This window comes from Barbus barbus (genome assembly GCF_936440315.1).
Source record: "Barbus barbus genome assembly, chromosome: 1".
Classification (NCBI taxonomy): domain Eukaryota; kingdom Metazoa; phylum Chordata; class Actinopteri; order Cypriniformes; family Cyprinidae; genus Barbus; species Barbus barbus.
This window is the reverse complement of record NC_136729.1, coordinates 18151711-18170643: the sequence shown is the minus strand read 5'-3', so window position 1 is coordinate 18170643 and position 18933 is coordinate 18151711. Positions and strand designations below refer to the sequence as shown.

The 18933-nt window shown below is 37.0% G+C and overlaps 1 pseudogene across 1 annotated transcript in view; it reads right to left on the bottom strand.

Annotated features, from left to right (window-relative positions):
• LOC306871446 (tight junction protein 1-like) overlaps positions 1-16381 on the bottom strand; it is a 121482-nt pseudogene extending 105101 nt beyond the window's left edge. The window contains exon 1 of the transcript XR_013785777.1: positions 16231-16381. The product of XR_013785777.1 is annotated as a tight junction protein 1-like (transcript). The remainder of the gene's footprint in view (positions 1-16230) is intronic.
• Positions 16382-18933: the final 2552 nt, after the last annotated feature.

The following is an 18933-nucleotide window of genomic DNA, read 5'->3' as shown; positions in this document are numbered from 1 at the left end:
GGAAGCAAATCAGATGAATCATGTGGTTGGAATGACATGAAAACTTATCGGAGAGAGTTTACATTTTTAAAATAAATGTAAATGTTTTTGAATCTACAATTTTTAGAGTGTAAAAGATGGAAAGATGCAGTTTGAACGGACAGTTCACCCAAAAATGAAAATTATGTTGTCATTTACTCATCCTCATGTCACTCTTAACCTGTATGACTTTCTTTTTTTCAAAAAATTATATTTTGAAGAATTTTGTAATGGAACAGTTTTGGTTCCCATTGACTACAATGGTATTTTTGTCCATGGAAATCAAAGAGAACTGAAACTGTTACCAACATGCTTCAAAATATCTTCTTTTATGTTACACAGAAAAAGTCATACAGGTTTGGACCGACATAAGGGTGAACAAATGATGATAATTCAATTTTTTTTGGGTGAACTATCCCTTTAAGCAATAAAGCTGTAACCTTCCATCTGAGATAATTTACCATCATGGAGTAATGTATGTAAATATCAGGGGCGTAGCCATCATTTCAAAAGTGGGGGGGGCAGAATGTCTAGTGTTATACCTGTTTTTTTGTTGTTGTTTTTTTCAGTTAACCCTTGTCTAATTGACAGGTTTTATTTTTAATCATACCTTTTTGCTTAATATGCTTTATGATTATATTATTATATATGATTATAAAATAGAAGGAAAGAAAGATAGAAAAAAGAAAAAGAAAGAAATACAACAGCTTGTCACTGGACAGTACCCTTAAAAGCACATCTTTGTACCTTATTTACCCCAAAAAGTTTCATAGTTGTACATTACGGTACATATTGGTACTCTATTGTACTAATATGCACCTTTTTGAGTATAAGTTACAAAGATGTCCTTATAAGATGTCGTTGTAAACTATTGTTTACATATTTCAGATTGTATTTTGTGTGTGTTGTACGTACAGTACATGGCACACAGTAATGTGAAGTGAAGTGAAGTGACATTCAGCCAAGTATGGTGACCCATACTCGGAATTCGTGCTCTGCATTTAACCCATCCAACGTGCACACACACAGCAGTGAACACACACACACCGTGAACACACACCCGGAGCAGTGGGCAGCTATTTTATGCTGCAGTGCCCGGGGAGCAGTTGGGGGTTCGGTGCCTTGCTCAAGGGCACCTCAGTCGTGGTATTGAGGGTGGAGAGAGCGCTGGACATTCACTCCCCCCACCTACAATCCCTGCCGGCCGGAGACTCGAACCCGCAACCTTCGGATTACAAGTCCGACTCTCTAACCATTAGGCCACGACTTGCACATTCACATACTCCTTTATTCTGTTCTGTTCTATTATACATTCGTCTGATTAGTCTGTTAAAAGTTATAAGACATATCTTATCATAGACAATGCTGTAAATAATCTTTACCTCTGAAGCCTCACTGAAACTTTCTGCCTCATTCACTCTCATCTGTGAATTCACTTCTGCCTCTGTCTATAGCAAATAAAGTAGTGTTTGAAACATGCACATACAGGGAATAGTGACATACAGAAGAAAATAACACATTAAGTACACTGCTGGACAATAACCAATCATTTGTATCCTAAATTATTTTTTAACACTTTAGAATGATAAACACATATTCACTATTAACTGACTTTTGCCTCCATAAACTCTTAATTTACTGCTTATTAATAGCTTGTAAGGTAGTCGTTGTAGCTGTTAAATTTAGGATTATGGGATGCAGAATATGGTCACGAAGAATACAGAATTAATATGTGCTTAAATACTAATAAACAACCAATATGCAAGCTAATAATTACCTACTGTAGTTAAAAATGATAGCTGAGAAGTTGTTCATCATACTAATGTTATTTTTTATTTTTCTATATTTGACTAATTATGTGTTTTCTATGATTGGTCCATATATAATCCTACAAACGATTGCGTATTAATATATTTTATACAATGTAAAAACAGCCAGGTGTTAAAAGACACTCTATCAGTTCTTCTCAGCTGTGAAGTTTGATTTTCTTGTGTGTCCTCCTGATTCTGTCCTAACAAACCTAGGCTGACTGTTTCTTGTTCATTCTTGACAACACATAAAAACGTCAAATTAGTGCACTAATGACAGAGCAGCCCTAAATTGAGATCGGTCCTGTATCAGATCAGTGCTTGCACACTTGAGTTGGCAGAGTGTCACAATGCTGCAAACGCTGTAAAATCTCAGTTCAACATTATCTTTGGATAACATACATACGTGTTAAAATAAAAGACGTTACAAAAGAGTTACGGAAAAATACACTGAAAATAAATAAGTGCATGTTTGTCCAGGCAGCTTTTTTTTCTCTCCATATAATGGACATCAAAACTTGCTATTTATTCAACAAGAGCAATAGGCAGAGTCACTCAACATTGTGCAACACTATTCGGATCCCACATGCCAACTTACGCTGCTTGACTTCTTCGTAAAAAAGGAGTGAAGAGTTTCTTGCCGCTTGAACTCATCTCGACCTCTAATGAATGATGGATACAGCGCGGGACCGCGGGCGCGAGCCTGGGCATGTCGTGACGTCACAAACTGAGTGACTCATTGCCATGGAAACGTAAACGTCATGTATAAATTATTTTGTCTCTTTGAATTTTAAATCATTCTGCATTTATATACATTGCTCCATTAAAACCTCAACATGTCGAGAACACAACTGTCCAATGAAAAAGTGCGGGGGACGAATTGACTTTTTATAAAAAGTGGGGGGGACACGTCCCCCGCGTAATCTACGCCCCTGGTAAATATAACAGTACACACGTATATACACACGTGCTATGATCAAACTAACAAGTCATACTGCAAGCATTTACTCACAAACGTCATTTTTTAACCCTCATTTGACTCTTGCTGTTGGGTTCATTTAGAACTCTAGTCAATTCTAAGACTCCAAACATAATCACAACATTGTTTCTGTGAGAGTGTATTTGATATTCAATAAAAATGCATCCATTTTCAGCCCAAACATGAGGAGCAAAGAGACAAAACTAAATTCAGTTTAAATCAGACTCAAATTAATCATGATAGACTCTTTTGACTTAAATGATCCGAGCATTGATTAAGCAATTAATCAAACCTAAGGGTCATAAATCTGGCCAATAATAAGTGAAGCGGAAATGCTTCAGCATCGAATGGCCTGTGACCTTCAATGTGACAGTATATTTTTCCACATAATTGCTTTAACTCATGCTTAAGGGAACAGTCAATATCTGCTTGACTCTATATGGCTTGGAAGAGCAATCTCTCTTCGTCTGTTTTATTTTTTGTTCCTTTGTTGAAACTCCTCCAACACATCTTTCTGTGTCTAATTCACTCCCTCTCTCACAGACACACACAGAAGCATACAATGACGAGCTCTGGCAGGAGATCACAGGACAGCGGCCAGTGTATTTACTGACTGAAGTAGCTCCAGACAGCAGCCCACTGGTCAGCTCAGCTCAGCCTCTTTAAAAGGTTTCCATTAAACCCCATCACTTCTTTTAAACTCCTCCAGAGCATTCTGTCAGAAAGGGACCTTAGACAAACCCTTTCCTTATTTAATGGAATTTGGCCGAGGAGGCATGAAGGCAATGCAGGGAGCATCCTGCCACAGGTAGAGGACAGAAATAGCAGCTCTGATCCTAATGGGGCACAGCAGAGGGGATGGACCATGATGAATCAAGCCTGAGGGTACAGGGCTGCGCTGGGTACAAAACACACAGCTCCAGACAAAGAAAAAAACACTGTTTGATCATGAGCACTAATACCAACCAAGCACATACAGTACTGTATGAACAACACCCTCATGGTTAATAGATGATGTCGCAAGAATATTATCTGTGCTCTTTCCACATTTCCAAGTGCAAAATGATTCACACTGATGTTTATAAAACCAATGACAGAAACAGAATACATGCCAAATGATCTTCCTTAATCAGGTCACCTTTCTCAAGTATCATAAGCCTCTTTTATCTCTCTCATGCTGTGGTCAGCTCTCATGAGCATGAAACAGGAAAACCCAAGGCTTCTGGAAAACAAAAGTAATATGCCTCGAGTACGTCTGAGTAACACAACAGATTAACGTTTAGATGAGTTAATAGCACTTTGATTTCTTTCTAATAATAATTTATGAGAAAATTGTAAAAAAAAAAAAAAATGAAGATTGTCCCCATTTTACAGTAAAGTCAAAGAAAAAAAAACTTCTTTTTTTTTTTGCAAAGAAGGTACAGCATATATTTTACACCCAATTATTTTTATTCCCCATTGGAAAATAATGATAATAATAATGCTGATTTACATAAACATTTTCTCTGTTATACAGTATTGAGGAAAATATACCCAGACACATTGAAGTACAGAATTTGGTTGGAAAATGTTCTTGATTGTCAATAAAATAATGTCACAACACAAAAATTATTAATGATCCTAAAATAAGCATAATTTTAGGGTTATTATATGTAACGAAAACTTTAACCATAAAACACATTTTTATTACTTGAAATAAAATAAACGTTAACTGAAATTTTATATACACTGCCGCTCAAAAGTTTGGGATCAGTAAGATTTTTTAATGTTTTTTTAAGGGAGTCTCTTCTACTCATCAAGGCTGTATTTATTCGATCAAAAATACAGAAACAAAACAGTAGTATTGTGAAATCTTCTAATATTGGTTTCCTATTTTAATATACTTTAAAACAGAATTTATTTCTGTGACGCAGTGCTGAATTTTCATCCTTCTGATCACATGATCCTTCAGAAATCATTCTAATAAGCTGATTTATTATGAGTGTTGAAACTGTTGTGCTGCTTCATATTGTTTTTTTTTTTGACGTGATTCTTTGATGAATACAGTTAAAAAGAGCAGCATTTGTTCAAAATACAAATCTTTTCTAACAACGTAAGTTTTTACTATGACTTTTTATTCATTTAACACATCCCCCCTGAATAAAAGTATTAATTTCTTTAAAAAAAAAAAATGTAGTGACCACAAACTTTTGAATAGCATTGTATATTGTAACACACAATTTCTTTTTTAAATAAATGCTGTTCTTTTTATTAATCAGACAATCCTAAAAAAAAATTCACAGGTCCCAAAAAAATATAAAGCAGCACAACGGTTTCCAACATTGACTATAAATAAGCTTTGATCACAGAAATAAATGATATTTATGCAACTGTTATTTTAAATTGCAATAATATTTCACAAAATAATTTTTTTTCTGTATTTTTTTATCAAATAGATACAGCCATCATGACCAGAAGAAAGTTCTTTAAAAAAAATGTTTAAATCTTACTGATCCCAAACTTTTGAGCGGCAGTGTATCTATATATGTGTATGTGTGTGTGTGTGTGTGTGTGTGTGTGTGTAAAAATTCAGCTAGTTGCTAAAACAACATTTTTCATTTTGTATAATTTCAGTTGAAATAATCAAATGTCTATAAATAAATTAATAAAACTTCATAATCTATATAAAAACAATTGAAATGACAAAAAATGTAATATTAACAGAAATGTAATAGTATATAAATGATACTAAAATATCACTGCTTAATTTTCTTGAATTTCTTTAGCTTTTGAGTTGAAATATGACCTGGATATGCTACTGTGACCATATTTAAATTCAAGGGGGAAAAATAATCATGAGCAAAGATTTTAGTCATAATGCTGAGGAAAGTCAAACAAATATAAAAAAAAAAAAAAAAAAAAAACACAAACCTCAAAATATTTGCTACATCTACAGCTCACATTTCATTCACCTGCATGGTTGCTTTTTTTAAATCTCAGAACAGCCCTGTCATCCTCTCCTGGGGTCAGATATCACCCACACCAGTGAAGGTGTAAAGAGCTCCAAGGAGGAATGAATTTGTGAAGGTAAGTGAAGCGGAATGCTTATTTTTGCTATTTCCTGTAAATAAGACACGCAGCATCCCAGCCCAAAGCTGCTCAACATGGCTTTCGTCCTCTTACTGTAGAACAGCCTTTCTCAGAATTAAACATTTCAGTATAATTCAGGAGCAAAGCAGAGCTTATATGAATACACATGTATGCCTAAAGACATCCCCGTCTTCAGTTCAAAGCCGGGTGAATGGGAAAGATCTGAATATTGTATAAACAGTGTGTCTGCCTGCTTTCTCTCTTTCTCTCCCTCGCTCCCTTTCACCTCTTATATCACTTTATCTACCCCCTCACCCCCTTCAGTCTCTCATTCTCGTATGCTCCCTCCATTAAATAAAGAATTTCCCAAGAATCATTCTTCTTCTCCCCCCTCTGCCATCGGCCAACTGTGTTTCCATAGCAACAGACTAAAAGACTTGAATCCTCCGACTCACACAGAATCAGTGGTGGCAGGCGCATTTCAGGGGCGACTGAACCTGTTGGTGTTTGATGTTGCAATAGTGCAGCAAATGCAAGTGAAACTAAACCAATGGGCGCACGTTACCATAATACATCCTAAGCGCTGTGTGCATAACGCAACATAATGATATAATACATCATTCTGATAAATGAAACACCAGGGTGGAAATGACAGTGGCCTCACTGCTGTTTTCAAAGCATCCTGCAAATGCTAAATGTGCTTTGTTAATATTAATAAGCTGAGCAGCATTTACTTTGAGAACACATGCTGCGCATAAAGATAATCATAGCAATGCAAATGGATGACTTGGACAATCTATAATGACAGAAATCAATAGGCTACACAAGTATGGAAGGCAGTACATACTCACACACAAACATGGTGAAAATACACACTATATGACACAGGTACACGTCGAATCCACTCATAGCGAGCTGCTTGCGCTCATACAGCTCATCGTAAATCAAAATTCCATCAATTGCCTCTGAGCTTTGATTTCTCCCCTGACCTTCTGCATGTCCATGTAAAATGTATGATGGTTTGGAGCAATGGAACATCCTCAGGCATGTTTCTAAGCTTCATATTAAACACTCAAATCCCAATAAATGATCACCAGCTTCACATATATTAAGTCCTAAGGAAACAAAGGCTTTTAATAAAAGCATGTAGCAAGCTACATCTCAAAAGAACAGCATGTTCTACACAGAGCAAGAGAAGTGCATTTAATATCCAGCCTTGTTATTCCCCGGCGTAAACAACAGTGTTTGGGCTAAAAGGGGTCTAAGCTTAAATATACTTTTAGACTCTGATAGGCAGCGTGTCTCGGATCCATCTGACGTTTGTGCAGCGTAGTGTGTGTTTGTGTTTAGTAGCATTTAGGGTTCGTTCTGGTAGCAGACAGAGGTGTAGAAGCAGGTGGTAGAGGGGGAGGGGTGATATCTGGCAGAACAACAGCTCACAATGACTGCGTTCCTCCCAGAGAGCAACATCTCACCAGACACAGCAGATATCACCTGTAACATATGCCTAGCAAAAGTGCATTAGCAGCTAATCTGGTGTGCTGGGAAGATGTTTGTTTTCCTGCTTGTTTACCTGTTGTGCTTATTGCATTACAGCCAATGCAATGCAAGGCATCTGTGTGTAAGAGTTTTTTGTTCTATTTTTATTGATTTTCGGTTCTGAAGAGGAAATTGGACACAGTTATTGCGATATTAAATATATGCCTGCCCCCATATACTGAATGAGTGGTTTGTATGCTGTGCCAGCGAAGTCCTAATTCACTGCTGGGAGTCTTTCATAACCAAATCAACCATCAGACTAAATCAAGCACATTGGATGAAGGTTGTGAGATTTCAAAATATCCAGAACAGATTTGTATTTCCAGGGAATATGACTTGGCAACTGTTGACAGTAAGAGAAAGAAAAGAAAAACTTGCATTAATTTTTTTTTATTTTAGGCATTTTTTTCCGTTATACTCTATTTTTGTTTAGCTAACAAAACTAATTTCAAACAAACGTCTCTGAGCAACACACTGTTTCATTCCTGGATTAATCAGTGATTATAAATGAATTGGCCAAGTGAATGATTTAGTCAAATATAGCGGCTGCATCCAAAATCACATACATCCCTACTATATAGTAGGCGAAAAACAGTTGTTAAACAAAGTAGTGTGTCTGAATACACATATTCATAAAACAATAGGTAAAAAATCCTGAAATTACCTACTATTTCCGGGCAAGATTCTGAAGTGCGCATCCAGTAGACACCAGTAGACACTTTACTATCCCATGAGGCCACAGGATTTGAAAATAGCAGTGAAGTAACCAAACTGACACTGTTAAGTCACATGACAATAACAACATGAGGATTGTAGTACGTCCGGACTGTTCATACTACACTCATTCATATAGACAATACATTTGAAATGTTCACTAAGTAATTGCTTATTCAAGAGAAGTACATAATCAGAAAGAATATGATTTCGGATGCAGCCAATAATTTGTTTCATTCCTGAATAAATCGGCTGAGTCGCCACTTACTGGTGAAAAGACGTAATCTACAGACTCAACATGGATCACATAAACACGGACAAGCAGAGTGATAAAAGCTATTCATGGAATGTAAATATGTATGTAAATTAGGGCTGTCAACGTTAACGCATGCGATTCATCTAAAAATCTTAACGCGTTAATATTTTTTTTACTTAAATTAATTGTTTGATAAGGTTTGTCCCCAACTTCTTGCCTTCATCGCAGCGCGGAAGGTATCTATCATTCATTGGTCATCTATAATTGCCTGCGTCCCAATGTGCACACTATCCTAAATTCTATGTGATATTAGTAATTTTCAATAATATTTAGGGCAGATAGGGGGGATAGTATGCACATTGGGACACAGGAATTGTGTGATTATGAGGAGCTGGGCTAGACAAAAGTGAAGCGAACGAGGAGAGAGAGAGCGAGTGTGTCCGAGAGAGAGAGAGAGAGAGAGAGTGCGCAAGAGATATGTATACTCATATATGATAAGCGTACCAGTGTTGCCAGGGTCGCGGTTTTCCTGCACAATTGGGCTATTTTGAAAATACAGTCGCGGGAAAAATTACAGAGCCGTGGGTTGGCTACTTTTATAATGTACTGCGGCCGCACAATGTGTACACATGTGATCGCAAAAGGAAGTTATTACAAACACTCAATGGTGGTTTAAAGTGAGTTCTGAGTAAAAGTGTACTATTAATCTCATAAATTGTTTTATGTAGCATGATGCTAATGTTAGCTCTAATGCACCTGCAGAACAGGTCCAATTCGTCTTCATAATGCATTTTGTCATATTACTTCATGTAAGGCCGCAAGAAAATGTTCTGTTGTATTTATTTAGAAATACTTTTGATAATAGTTGGGTAAATGTATACTGGGATTGAAGCGATCGTGGCTTTGTAAACGTTTTATTGCCAGTATAAGACTGATAATGGCTGAAAAAAACAAAACAAGAATAATAAGGATTATATCTCATACCTAGCAAAGGTGTGAAAGGTTCTGTTTCCTTAAACTAGTTTGTCATGCATTTCTTTATTTCAACACATTTACAAGTAAATCCTAGTATTTTAAATTTGCGATTAATCATGATTAATCACAGTCCGTGACTGTGATTAACGCGATTAAAAATTTCAATTGATTCAATTCTCGTGTCTCTCAGTGAGCATCCCAACCCGATCTCTTCCTCAGTCACAGTAGGCTGTTCTAAATTATTGATCCGTGTTCTTTTGTCCCACATAATTTAGAAGCTATTTTGCATTTAAAGACAGATGAAGGAGTCGGCGGTTTGCTCTGAATAATTAATCACGGCCTCTGTTGAACAGTCCAGAGTTCTGGATCTCTCCTCAGAGAGCATTTTTCTTTCCTGAAAAAGCTGCTGTAATGGAACAAAAACTGGTGTGTGATGATACCAGACATTTTTTAAAATGGAAACTTGGTTCCATCCACTTAACATTCTGCAGTCAAAACATCCAGTTCCCCCTTGACATGAGGGTGGTGATGTGTTGATCCCAATTGGAGGCTGTCTTTGGAAGTGATACATGATTGATGCCACAGTTAAGCTCTGTGAGTTAGCTGAGACAGACACGACTACCCATACGTTCAAATATTCCTCTTTTATTTTTATATTCTTTCTCCTTCTCTCTCTTACACAAGCAGTCCATTTCTTTCCCACATACATCATCTGTCTTAGCTTCTCACATTTTTTCATCTTCTTCAACTCTCTGATGACCATTTGTAGTTTTATTACCTTAACACATCACTGTCAAATTAGCTTGGCACACACATCCCTAGTCCTACAAAAGGGAATTTCACTCTTTTCCAATAAACTCAGGCTATAAGCCAAGATTCCCCACACTTCTAACACAAAAGTGATTTTCTTTCTAGTTAGAAATACTCTATTTGTCTTGAGGGAATACTACAAAGTAAACCATTAGGGGTGGATAAAGTGGAACAGGAAGAGATTTGGCCATCAACCGAAGCTAATCAGCTGTTCCCAGATGAACCTGCGAGGATCTGCCAATATAAAACTGTTCTTCAAGTGAATTACAATACTGATCAACAGTTTGGGGTCTTCAGTGTTACATAATCCACTAAAAACATTCTAATATAGTGATTTGGTGCTCAAAAATCTTTCTTATTATTATAAATGTTGAAAACGGTTATGCTGCTTAATATTTTCGTAAAAACCATGATGTATTTTTCGCCGCTGTCTTTGATCAACAGAACGTCTTTGATGTCGTCTTTGATGTCGTCTTTGATCATCAGAAAGTTCAAAAGAACAGTTATAAATTTTTTTTCAATGTCAAAGTCTTTACTGTCGCTTTTGACCAATTTAACTCACCCTTGCTGAATAAAAAAAAATCTTACTGACCCCAAACTTTTGAATGGTAATGCACGAAAAATACATGATTTATTAAGCAATTTGTGCTAATGGTGTGAGAAACAAAAAGCGGCTGCATAAGCCATTTAATTGATTTGTATTCACACCTGGAAAATAAAATCCTATTTCGTCAGAAACTCTATTTCCACACTCATTCATTCTCAGCATGTGTACCATATGCTGCATAATGTATAAGATGATTCAGGGATGTCATGATCATAATAACACAGCTTCCTCTTTCAGTGATTGATCTTTATCAACCAAATAAATACTCCCAGCTAGGCAGGTGTGACATATTCCCCATTCCATCATTAGCTTTATGATCGGTCATCTGTAGCTTGGATTAGATGCCAGACAGGCTTTAAATTTCCCTGGCCATGAGCCCCATCTACATCCTTCACATCGATAATGAATTAACTTATGTGAACTGCAATGAGACCATTTCTAAATTTAGCTACTATACAGTCTCCTCACGTACGGGACGCCATCAGGCTGTCACTGTAGGGTTGCCCCTCTATCAAAATACTCATACACCTGTACAAATACACACACAGCCACATACAGCCACACTCTCTCTTGGTCGATGTTGCAATTACATGTCAACAGGAAAAAATTGCTCCAACAAAGGCAGTGGCAGTTGCCGAAGCTCAGGGGAGGAGAGGTTAATTACTCCACAAATGGCTAAAGCAAATGACTAAAGACTACATCAAGCACCTAGGCAGCCCTAAGAGAATAGAAAGAGTGGCCATCTGTATAAAAGCAATCATACGTACAGGTGTTGGTCTATCCTATTTAGGGGGGCTGCTGTCACCCGTCTTTAATCTTAGACCCTTTAATATCTTAAAAACCTGCAGTTTGTGTGGTCTCTTTTCATGTGTACTAAATGCAGCGGCTACAGTAAGCCATCTGAGGTCAATTCACTCTGAATCCTCTTTTTACCAGTCATACAAATGTTAATGTTCATTACATAAAGTATTATCTTTAGAAATATGTTGCTGCGCCACACAGCTGTTATAAATCTCTCTCATATGAACATTCTCCGTTTCAATGAAATCACAAAATGAAATGCAACCAAATACACCGTTACTGATACATTGCTTCCTTACAATTTATGAATTGGAATTTCAATTGAATTGAAGTTAAACTGGAAAATTAGAATTCGAATTGGAATGAAAGAAAGTTAAATTTACTGAAATTCAACACAGCTAATGCATTCTCTGTTCTTTAGACTGTAGAGAATTCTTTTGCTTCAAAACAAAAAAAATAAATAAATAATTGTGACTTTTTATCTCACAATTCTGACTTTTTCTTGCAATTCTGCATTTATCTTTCACAATTCTGACTTTTCCTCTCATAATTCTGAGAATTAAACTACATATAATTCTGAGAATTGTAAGAAAAGTCAAACTTGTGAGATTTTTTATATTTTTTTATTCCTTGGTGCAAACAATTTAACACAATTCTCTTAATGTTTCTCACTAGTTATATCTCACAATTCCAAGTTTCTATCTATCTATCTATCTATCTATCTATCTATCTATCTATCTATCTATCTATCTATCTATCTATCTATCTATCTATCTATCTATCTATCTATCTATCTATCTATCTAGACATCTATCTAGATATTTTTTTAAACTTTCACGGCTTTGGCAGGCCAACATTTTAAGCTTGTCTTAAAAACATTGCTTTTCTAGTTAAAAAATATATTCATACAATTTTTTTTCAGTTTTAAAGGGTTCACCCAAAAATGAAAATTCTGTCATTAATTACTCCCCCTCATGTCGTTCCAAACACGTAAGACCTTCGTTCATCTTCGGAACACAAATTAAGATAATTTTGATGAAATCCGAGAGCTCTCTGACTCTGTATAGACAGCAATGCAACTGAAATGTTCCTATATCCAGAAACATAGCAACAAAACAGTCCATGTGACATCAATGGCTCAACTTAAATTTGACATAGCTACAAGAATACTTTTTTGTGCGCAAAGAAAACAAAACCAAAAAAATTATTCAACCATTCTTCTCCTCGAGTTACCGTCTTCAACTATTTTTGAGAGTACCCCAGAACATAATCAACGCATGCATCAATAGCATGCATGCTATTATTGTTTTCTTTGCGAACAAAAAGTATACAAAAAGTAGCTTCGCAAAATTGAAGTTGAGCCACTGATGTCACATGGACTGTTTTTTGCTTTGTTTCTGGGTCTGGGAACATTTTAGTTGCATTGCTGTCTATGCAGGGTCAGAGAGCTCTCAGATTTCATCAAATATATCTTAATTTGTGTTCCGAAGATGAATGAAGGTCTTAAGGGTTTGGAACGACATGAGGGTGAGTAATTAATGACAGGTGAACTATCCCTTTAATTGTACTTCCTTATATTCAAATTCAAACAGCAAATCTGCATTCAAAATTAGAAACTGAAAAGACACTCAATTAAATTCTGAATGGAAAATCCTGCCTGGTACAGTGTTTGAGCTGGCGTGTGAATGTCTATATCTCTGGTGTAAGATAAAAAGTAATTTTGAGTCATAAATGTGATTTAAAACGTCTGTGTCACAGCTCTCATAAAACACTATATTACAGTGCATTAGTGGCACATTAGCATGACGTTGGATTTCCGAAACCGGCGGAATTGCTGCCAGAGAGACCTACCCTTCCCCCACACGGCTCTCTTTTGTGAGTGCACATGAGATGACCAGGGCCAGGCAAGCGGCTTTCAGCTCACCACAGATTCACGGGGATATCATGGTTTTTAGGGCTTGAATCAAGCGGCTTACCCGTTTAATTTGTGAGATTACTCTAATTTCTCACTAAAATAAACCACTCAGCTCCGACATATGGAATATTTTAAAGTTTTCTCCATGTGAAACCCCACTCAGATCGCATTAAACAATTGTGTTATGCTCTGGGTCACATGTACGACACTTTTACTGGCAGCTCATCTGTTAATGGTGTAGGATCTCGCACATCCACACACACATGCAAATACAGCATGTTCACAAACATATACACGCTGGCATATGCTTCTGGTGCTTAATAGCACCACTCCTCCACATCTCTGACGTCAGAGAGTTTTGCACATACTCACGTGACTCACACTTTTGCTTTGCACATCACATGATCAAAGAGGTAATCTGATATTATCTGGCAGTGGGGAATATGAATGGGGACAAGCCACCTACTGCGCTGCTGTCTGTCAGCCTGCGCTTCGGGGCTAAAGCATGTAAAAGAAAATCTGTCCAATGCATTTTTTCTCTGCTGCCTAATGAAATTTAAACAGCCTAATGTGATGCTCTGGGTCCTTGGGACTGTTAGTCTTGATGTCTGTAAACCCCACAGAATCATGATAATGTCTCTTCTAGTACAGGAAGATAAAGACGACAGCGAATGCACAAAAATCGACACCTAAATACATTTTACGTTATTTAGTACCACAATGCAGGGTTACAAATGAACTCTACTTCACTGAAGTGTTTATTGTTGTCTTGGATCAATAAGAAGGTCTTAAGGTAAACAGACTAATCGTTACTGATTGCTATGAACACAGTGATGGTCTAATGCTGAATAAAAGCTGTTAACTATTCATGGGTTTTGATGAAACACAGGCCTGATGGACTAGCACGAGATAGAGTCAGTGAGCTGTGGCCCGTTAATACTAGCGAGGTCAGTACGTTTATGTCCAGAAGCCATTTTCCCCACTGCTCCATTTAATATGGACATGCAGCCGTAAATTATAGAATGATGCAGTACTATGTTATGCTTTGAGTAAAAAATAGCTTGTTTTGATACAAGTGAACATCTCAAATTAAATAAAAAATTAGACTCTTGTCTGGAGGGAAGAAGAAGAAAGAATTTCCATCTACATCTATATTTAACAGCACCTTGGGACACGGAAACAGTGAGTACGCTGACAATGCAGTCACGATCAAACAGTTATTTTCAGGTTAAAATGGATTATTTTAAGATTACTTTAAAGAAACAGCTCACCCAAAAATAAATGTATTGTCATTATTTACTCACCCCAGTGTTGTTCCAAATAGAATGACTTTGTATTTTCCACACACAAAAGGAGAAATATATATATAAAACTGTCACTGAACTGAGGCTTTCAAACTTTAAAAAGGATGTAAAAGCATCATAAAAGAATTATAAAACGCACTACATTCAAAGTTTTCTGTCCAAGTCACATGACAGCTTTGTGTGAGGAATATTATTCACTGAATTCTAAACTGAAATTCATTTCTCTCTTTAGGATGTTCAGCAGCATTGTCTGGTACATAAAAAAAATCTTGTTTTTAAATTTCTTAACTTAAATTTCAGTCTGTATGTCACCCAAAGCTTATGAATGACGTCAGAATACTTAAAACATAGTGCACAAGTAATTTGGACCAATTATTTAATACTCTTATGATGCCTTTGCATACTTCAAAGGGGAAAACGGATGCAAAATTCACTTTTACATGGTGTTTGCATATAAATGTGTCTTAGTGTGTGAACACAACCACTCTACAATGATACAAATCCATTCACTAAATTTTTTTAAATTCCCCCCAAAAATAAACAGTCTCAATTATAGAGCCGTTTTGATTTTCTGAGTGGGATGACCCATGATCACTGATAGACTGCTCATGTTAGCATATTTCCACCCTCAGCTAGTTGTGCGCTATCCACCATTTTCTCTGCGCTCATTCAAGCAGCTGTAGCGACACAATGTCTCGTAAGCAATGCAGGTGTTTTGTAGTTAAATGTAAAAGTGAACATAAGAGTCTTCATTCTTTCCTGACATCAGAGCAACTGAGGACGCAGTAGATTAGTTTTGTTTTTGATGGTAATGCACCACCAAATACACAAAAAACAGAAGAGAGGGCTGGGGTGAGCAGCAGCTTATTAGCATTTAAAGAGACATGCACCGAAAACGGCTCGCTGTTATTGACAAGGTAAAAAGGTGTTGTTTAACATGACCATTGAGGAATTTTAACCAAGGTATGTTATAGACATTTCATGAAGACCCTAAAGAATCATCCGATGTAAAGTTTAAAGGTCTCAGTTCCAATCTTTGTAACTGCCTTTTAGATTTGGAATGACATAGGAGTGAGTAAATGATTGCAAAATGTTCATTTTTGGATGAAGTGCTACTTTAAGTGTCACTTTGCCACAATTTAAAAGAAATGCAGCGTTATGTCAAGACAGATTTGACACTGGTGACATTGGCATGCAGCAAAGGATGCATTTGATCTGCATCACAGTATCAGGATAACATAAACACAATAGAGAATAAAAAAACCACAGCTGTGATAGAGACATTTATATAGAGGTAACTGTAACTCATTTCTTCCCAATACAGTCAAGCTAAGCTGATAACTCTCTCAGCACATGCTCAAGAAGTGTTCTCACGCTGCCTGTGAAAAACAAGTGACTGAATGACATCATCTCTGCATGCACTGTATCGACTCACATTGCAGTCCAGTAGATCTATACTGTCCAGGCTCTTGCTTCTGTGGATGCGGCCCTTGATCCTGCGCAGTGACGGTTTGCCCTGACTTGCAGCCACAGCAGGTGGCGTCGCAGCAGAGGCAGCAGAGGCAGTGGGGGCATCTGAATCAGGTGGCACCCTGCAGTGGAGAGACATTAGCATATAATCATACGGCATGCTGGGATCCTTAATGTCCAGTCAGACCAGATGCTACCTTCATTTACACACTTTTATCCAAAGCTTCTGTTCAAGGTACTGTTCAAAAGTTTAGGGTATGCTGTTTTTAAATATTTTGAATTCAGTAAGGATGCATTCAAAACTGACAGTAAAGAAATGTATAATGTTACAAAAGATTTCTATTTAATATAAATGCTGTTCTTTTAAACGTTCAAATTATTTAAATAAAAAAAATCCGGCCAAAAATGTATCACAATTTCCACCAAAAACTTAAGCAGCACAACATTTCAACATTTCAGCCGTTTCTTTAAATCAGCATATTAGAATGATCAAGAGACACTGAAGTAATGGCTGCTGAAAATTCAGCTTAGTCATCACATGAATACATTACATAATAAACCACTAAAAATAGAAAACTCTACTTTTAAACTGCATTAATATTGCTCAATATTACTGTTTTTACTGTATTTATGATTACATAAATGCAGCCTTAATGTCAAATATTTTAGCAGAATGTATGTTTTATCGGTTCATACATCCTCAGGGAATCTAACCCAGGACAAATTTTTGAGCTACTGCAAGGAACACATACCTATATTAATTACAAGTTAAATGGTATAAAGTTAGTTTAATGCAAGCATTATTATATTCATAAGATTTCACAGGGTAAATTAGGGACATCTTCTGCAATTTACTTGATGGAGCAAGAAAAACACACATCAGAGTTTAGGTGTTGTCACTCATCCCTGATTACCCTAATCCAACTAAAATCCAAGCTTATCATAAAAGGGTCTTATGTAACTCTACACTCACCACTAGGATAGACTGACTGTTTTTTGTTAAGATTAGACTTTGTATAATGTGCCTGCATCAAAGATTCAAGAAACGTTTCTCTCACTTACACCCATATGGATCTCTCTTCTCTCAGAGGAGGTGTCTGCTAGCGTGACTTAGTGCAAGGAGCAATTAAACCCTCGGGATATATTGGCCATGATAGCTTTAATGCCCTCATAAAAATCGCTGTCTCCATAATTAGAAGTGCTTTCTAAGGCAAGCATCACTGTTACCATTGCTCACATTTACGGTAAGAGATTTAAACAACCCCTAACCCTAAGTAATTCATTTTGTTGCGTGAAAGTATCCAGCATGGTTTGTACTCAGGAGATGAACGATACCCCAAATCATGCACGAGGAGGAGTGGTAGAGACTGAGAGTACTAATTCTCTCTCCCACCTTTTCGCTGTTTGGGCCAAAATCCATAGGGCTATTGTAAGCAGGTGATCCCTATGGAAAAGCCAGAGAGATATTTGTTTTAGTCCTGTCACTGGGTGATTTATGTAACCCCAGTGGCCTTTAGGAATGAGTATCACCTTCCAGTTTGATTTTCCTGCTGCCGTCTCTTGTCAAACTGAAGAGACAAGAGAGTCTGAAGTGCACACCCACAGTGAGAACAGCAGAATCCCATTATGAAATCCTTAAAACCAAATAAGCTCCGAGTAAATCACTGAAGATCCATCTTGTACAGGAGTCTATAGGTACCTTGCAGTAAATTCAAATAAATAATTAAACAAAAAAATCAGATTTATGGGCAGCAGATTGACCAGATTTCCACTATTTGATGACACACTGAGTAAATATTTTTTTTAAAAATATAAAAAAATAAAAACCACAAAAAATTGGATAAATGAGCATTTGATTTACTTGCTTTTCAGATGATACATACATGAAAAAACGAAATAAGTAAAATAAAAATAACTCTTGGTCCTGTCAGAATCTTTTTAACACACATGACATATCACAGCAGTACAATATTACGTACTATATTGCGCCACCATTTAAAAAAAAAAAATCACCTCCCCCTAAACAGCATGTAAAAATAATATAAAATGCATCAGTGACTGAAGATGTGGGTCAGAACTTCTATTCCTGTTTAAGAGGGCATTTTTCTCTACAGAAAAAAGCTAAACCCAAGACTAAACCTGACCAAATAGGCCACTCCAATTGTGAATTTTCCGGGTTCATCTTCTCCATAGCCAGTTTCTGTTCCCAAAGGGCAGACAGGCTGAGTGACAGTGGCCCTTCTGTCCACTTCCTCTCATTTTTACATGGTGGTCAGGCTGATACACGTGCTCTTTCGCTCCCTGGCAGAACACACTCAACAATCCATTCCCCAAACCGGAGAGCAGTCTGGCCAAAGTGAGAGCCTTGGATCCCATTTGCTGCTGTGAATCCCTCTGATTGGCAGGCAGAGCACCAGAGCTGGGCTTCTCTCCTGTGACCTCCACACTGCCCACGATCTCTAGAGGATTTGCACTAAACCCAAGAGCACCGCATTCAATCTGGACCGGCTTCTGTTGCCACCAAGCTCATTCTCTCCCTTTTCTCATCTCTCTCTCTCTCACACACACACTGTAATGCACTGTCTGTTATTCTGGGGACTCATTCACACACTGTACTAAGCAGAAGCTTAAACCCTCTGCAGTACAAGAGTGGAAGAATTTAACTAAA